Source organism: Carettochelys insculpta, chromosome 7 (genome assembly GCF_033958435.1).
Source record: "Carettochelys insculpta isolate YL-2023 chromosome 7, ASM3395843v1, whole genome shotgun sequence".
Lineage (NCBI taxonomy): Eukaryota > Metazoa > Chordata > Testudines > Carettochelyidae > Carettochelys > Carettochelys insculpta.
Window position 1 is genome coordinate 39,423,196 of NC_134143.1, and position 6,154 is coordinate 39,429,349.

The window sequence follows — 6,154 nt, forward strand, 5'->3', positions numbered from 1 at the left end:
CTGTACGCTCACACCAAAATGCAAGTCTACAGAGCCTGCATCCTCAGCACCCTCCTTTATGGCAGCGAGAGCTGGACCCTGTATGCCCACCAGGAAAAGAGGCTGAACGTCTTCCACTTGCGCTGCCTCAGGCACATCCTTGGAATATCGTGGAAGGACAGTGTGTCCAACACTACCGTCCTTGAGCAAGCTGGAATCCCAACTATGCACACCCTCCTCAGGCAGCGTTGGCTCCGCTGGCTTGGCCATGTCCACAGGATGAATGACGGAAGAATCCCAAAAGACATCCTGTATGGCAAGCTAGCCTCTGGCAAAAGACCTCCCGGATGCCCTCAGCTGCGCTACAAAGATGTTTTGCAAGAGAGACCTCAGGGAAGTAGACATCAAACCAGACAGCTGGGAGAAGCTGGCAGACGATTGCAGCAGATGGATGCAGGAACTATGCAAGGGCCTTCAGAAGGGTGAGTTGAGGATCAGAATGCTAGCAAAGGAGAAGCGAGCCCACAGAAAGCACAGCAAGGACCTGCCAGACACCCATTACATATGCAACAGATGCAGCAAGGACTGGCACTCTCGTGTGGGTCTTCACAGTCACAGCCGACGCTGCAAATGAGGATGCCAAACAGAACTACGAAGGGCGCGATCCATAGTCTACGTAAACTGAAGGATGCTACTACTACTACAACTATAAGAGTGGGGCAGCTGTTCTTTATAAACCTACACATTAAAAGAGCCAGAAGGCACAGAAAGAAAAGTGGCCTGGCATTAAGGAATGCGTCTGGACATCAGGAGATCTAGCTTTACCTCCTAGCCCTGTCAGAGACTTTGTGTGTGACCGTGAGCAAGTCACTTAATTTGCTTGTGCCTCAGTTTCATTTTACCCACAGGTGATGATAAGTTCTCTTTCCCTCTCAGTTACTTCTATTCAGAGTCATGTCAGGGGGAGATGATTTGGGCATTGGGCACTTTCCACAATCAAGTCACTTATATAGAAGCCTAAATCAGGGTTTGGGAGCAAAACTTTGGCTTCTGGCTTTGAAAATCTGGACATGAAGTCTTAGTAGGTTTATAGATCAGCCATTGACATCCCAGTTATCTCGGAAGGTTAAAACAATGCCAACAAAAAATAAAATACCTGAGGTAGGACATCAACTTGCTTACTTAAGAACACGGCCCAATCTTTCACTGGTGGAGTTCGAACAAAACTTCTTGTGTGAGCATGTTTTTCATACTTATCCCAGATATGGCTCCTTACATCTTCTTCACAAGCATTCTTCTTATGGTATGCAGCAAGCAGTTCAGTGTTTGGGCCAAGTGAATTGGCCATTCTCTCGGAAGCATTGTCTGGAGACACCAAACTCCTTTATCCACTGTCACCATGATAAAGCAGGTGGGCCCTAAGTAGATGGAACACTGATTGTTCTTGAGCTCCCAGGAACAGGCTAAGTACCTGAAGAATCTCCAAAAGTAAAGATAAGCTTCTTATGGACACAAGGTATCCTTTCCTAGAAGAAGGATCTCTAGGTTCAGATGGTTGTTGGGCCTTGGCTAGGGCTCCTAGGTACTATGACAGCACTAGCGCTAATAATAATTGAAGACCACTGTTTCTGACTGCTATGGCAACTCCTAAGTTAATGAATAGCTAACACGCACTCATCTGAATTAGAAGTTATTGAGGCTGTAGACTTTTCATTTGTTGTGGGTTTTTTTTTAATTGCTTCTTGCTTTTCACAGGCCACCCCTCCATTTTATAAGATAGAAGACATGATGGTGCCAGTGGCATTATGGCTTGATTGACAAGACTTGGTCACAAGCCTACAGGACACTGCAGCTTTACTGCCTTGAATTACCAACCCAGTTTTCTATAAGTATTTTTCTGATTGGACCCATGCTGGTTCTATCTGAGGGTCTTGATGCAAACCAGCCTATGTACACTGAAATCTTAGAAATAACAGAGATGCAGCCATAAAACCACAGAACCTCAAGATCTGGTCTAATTTTGAAAAAAAACCTGAGTCATGTACGTGAAAATGTGGCTTTGAGAAGAAGGGGCTTTCGAAATTGGGAGCAGGGGGTCATTTCAAAAGGCCCCCAGCTACATGGGCAGCATGCATTTTGAAACTGGAAGTTTTGAAGCGTGTGCAGCTGCCATTATGCTAATGAGGCACTGCATATTCATGGTGGTGCCTCATTAGCATATTCCAAAGTGCCACATTATCATAGCCCTTCCAAAAGGAGGGGCTAGTGTGGCCATGGCCATCTAGTTCTGAACTTCTTTTATATAAATTTACACCTTTACTATACATTGGAGTTTTGGGATTGGCTTAGTCACTTTGTAGGAACTAATCTCTGTTTAACAAGCTGTATCCACGCACTGTCCATGCACAACTTACCCTTTTCCTTATCTTACATTCCAGACTTGATACATCTATTGATCTCCCATCCATTGTAAATAGTCCCATAGGTGTTCCCCCTTATCTTGGCTAGTATAGGCATTCTGAAACAAAATAAGTAGGGTTCTTTCAAAGACAGGGTTTATTTTTGAAAGAGCCACATCTATACTGCTTGTTTTTCTTTTGAAAGAATCTCTTCTGAAAAGAGATAGGTAAATCAGTGCCTCATTTGCATTTTTGATTTCCCTCATTTGCATTTCCTCTTTCAAAAGAGGAATGCAAGTGTAGACACAGCTTAGGAGGAAAGTCTGGTCCAAATAGAAGATTAATGATTTAATCATCTTTCATGATTTAATCATGAAATTGAATGACTTCATTTTGTGGATGACATTGTCTTGCTTAGTTCAACATATCACTTAATGGACGTAATGATCCAACTTTAGGTAGAAGAAAAAAACAAACAAGTTGTGTTTTTTTTTTAAAATTATCCCTGGAATACACGGAAATCTAAAACAGAAATTGATAAGATCAGCTCATTCCAAAGTAAATACCAGTACAGGCTGAAACTCTCTAATCCAAAACGCACTCATCCAGCAATATGTGTAATCCAGCATGATTTTAGTTAGCTGGATATCCACATAAAGATGTCCAGTAAAGTTTGTTTATAGCCACCAGTCCTGGCTCTCAGCATTATTTAGCTCTAATTTATTCCTAAATGCCTTCTAAGAGCCCATAAGCAGAAGCTGTGTTGGTTATGTGCTAAACATTATTGACCTCCCACTCCTGGTCCCGCAGATTCTCTCATCTGGCATCAGTCAGGCCCGAGGATGCTGGATGAGAGAGATTCAACCTGTAGAAGATATTCAGAGTCCATGGTGTTTATGTCTAGACTAGAGAGATTTGTGAGCAGAAATTTTTGTTGGAAGATATCTTCCGACAAAACTTATGTAGACAGATTGCTGCCAGACTTCAGGGTGGATTGCAAGAGTGATCCGCTCTTTCGACAGAGAGCAGCCAGACTGCCTGGTTGCTCTATCTGCAGAATGGCCAAGCACAGCAGCCAGGGTTGCCTGGTGTCCCAGAAGCCCTTTCTGTTGACAGAAGGGCCCCCTGGAACATCCAGATTGGCTTTTTGTCAACACAAGCCTTTCGATAGAGGTGTTCTTTCTTGTGGCGAGCAGGGTATGGCTGTCAACAAAAGTGCTGCATTCTATTGACAGAATGCTATGGGAATCTGGACACTCCATGGGTTTTGTCAACAAAACATCTGTTTGACTGTCCTCTCATCTACACACAGCTGATGAAAGCAAATCTGGTAGGAAGAGGAGTGGCATATTTAGGGCATGCTTTAAGGATGCCACCAACACAACTTCCAGGCTGAGCAATAATATGGAAGCCATCTGGAAACAGAAAAAGATGGTGACTAGAGAAACATGACAGAATAATAAGGAAGTCAAACCTTTCAACATAACAATCAGAAGCCTGAACAGATCAGCACATGACTGAAGTAAATGGCAGAAGCTGGCAGATTCCCTACGGGTGGGATCATGAAGAAAAAGAGGGAAGAATTAAAGGCCCATTCCCACCAGATCTGAAACTACAGAAGCAATGGTCAAACAGGTTTTTACGGTTTCCGGGTCTTTCCTGACAGGCTTTTTCTTTTTCTACTCAGGATGGACGGAATATTTTGTTGTTGAAAAAAATCCAATAGTCATTTCATTTGCTGCTAAAACACAGAATTGTATTTTTGGAAAAGTCCCTCCAGTCTGGAGGCCACTGTAGGAGTGGAACAGGCATTGCTAAACAGTAATTTCCAGCATTGTCCTGTTTGCTGATGTGTTGTTTGTACAACTCAAGGCTAACACCAGCCCTGTTAGCAAATATCACAGCTACTCCAAAGCAAAACATCCTGTGATAACCTGGGCTCTCTTGACACAACAAATAGGGATTCTGACTGTGCCCCAAGGTAGCAAACAATGACCATGGAGCACTGTCTCACTAGGTTGGTCTATGCTTTGATAGTTTGAATTGACAATAAACAGTTTCTATTAGGGACAGAGAGAGTAGCTGTGACAAAATACAGGTGAATGTATGCTTAGCCAAAATTCCTAGCTGTAAATCAGTCTGTGGCTATGTCTACACTAGCCAAAAACTTCGAAATGGCCATGCAAATGGCCATTTTGAAGTTTACTAATGAAGCACTGAAATACATATTCAGCACCTCATTAGCATGTGGGCGGCCATGGAACTTCGAAGTAGGCGGGGTCCTTTAGAAAAGGAGCCCCATCTGGATGAGCCGTGTGGCGGTGAGCTGCGCCAATTTCGAAGTCCCCTTATTCCCCTCTGCTCATAGGAATAAGGGGACTTTGAAGTAGCTGGGGTCCTTTTGAAAAGGAGCCACATCTGGACGAGCCGTGCGGTGGCGAGCTGCGTCAATTTCGAAGTGCCGCAGCCGCCCGCATGCTAATGAGGCGCTAAATATGTATTTCAGTGCTTCATTAGTAAACTTCGAAATGGCCATTTTCATGGCCATTTCGAAGTTTTTGGCTAGCGTAGACACGGCCTGTTAGTTGCATAGTTTGAGCGTTCCCTTTGAGTGCAGATCACAGCCTGTTGAAGTATGCCTATTAATAAAGAGAGACAACTGAGATATTGTTGTGCACACCCTTTAATAATATGCTAATGAAATACACTGGGGAAAAAATTCTGTGTGATTTATTCTTTCTTTTTCCTCACACTTAATTTGAATTAAGGCCATCAGCACAGTAACCATTAAGGCATCTGATTCTCACCTGTATAGCATGTGAACTCTGGTAATCTCTTATTTTTCCACAAATCAAAGCTGTTTTTTCTGGTTACTTTTTTGGTGACACACTGATTACCCAAGTAATTCGGAGACCATTTAGTAATGACTCAGAGCAGTTCTCAAAAGCATTTTGATAGTTCCATAGATAGAGATGTTGTTATACCTGTCTGATTCTTTCTGAAGGAAGTAGGAGGTCTTTATTTTTAATGGGGAAGGTGAGAACTGGGGAGGGAAGAGGAGGAGCAAGTCTGCTGAGGGCACAGCTCTGTTTACTTAATGGGGAAATGGCACAAAGCTGAGAAAATATCATAGTGCAGTAAGTATGTAATAGATGTATCTTATTTGTGGTTCTCAGAAAGTGTATGCTCCAGTAGTGGATTTATTCTACTGGACTGAGCGTCAGGATAAGGGAGGTACTTTGAGCTCTGTTCAGAAGATATTCCGTAATAATTTTCTGAGAGCAGGGGTGGCAAATAACAGAGGATTTATTATGTTCAGGTTGCAATTGCAATGTTTTCTGTTTTGTGTGGTTGCCATGTTCTCAGGTTTATAATAGAATTACAGATACAAATCCATTCAGATGCACAGGAGTTCAGCAGGGGGAGTGTCTTCAGACCATGGAAGTGCTTTTCCTTTTTCCCAGGCAATTCTATTAATCTTTTGCTAAGATATAAACTGTTAAAAAAGGCCATTTCCCTTCTTGTTTGTGCACAGACATGGGGTGGGGATAGGGACATACTGGAAACTGCCATTTCCTAACTTAAACATAATTTGTACACCAAAATACAACTGTAAGCAATTCCATTTAAGATGATTAACTTACAGTATTGATTACTTCTTTTTAATTTTACAGGATTGCGCCAAACCCATTACATTTCAGAAGCTGAAATTTGCCACAGGAACATTGCACAAAGCATGTGTTTCTGGTACCGTCACTAAGCATTGCTCTGCAACA

At 42.7% G+C, this 6,154-nt stretch overlaps 1 pseudogene; it reads left to right on the forward strand.

The window, feature by feature from the left end:
- LOC142015792 (lysosomal acid lipase/cholesteryl ester hydrolase-like) overlaps positions 1–1,969 on the forward strand; it is a 33,539-nt pseudogene extending 31,570 nt beyond the window's left edge.
- Positions 1,970–6,154: the final 4,185 nt, after the last annotated feature.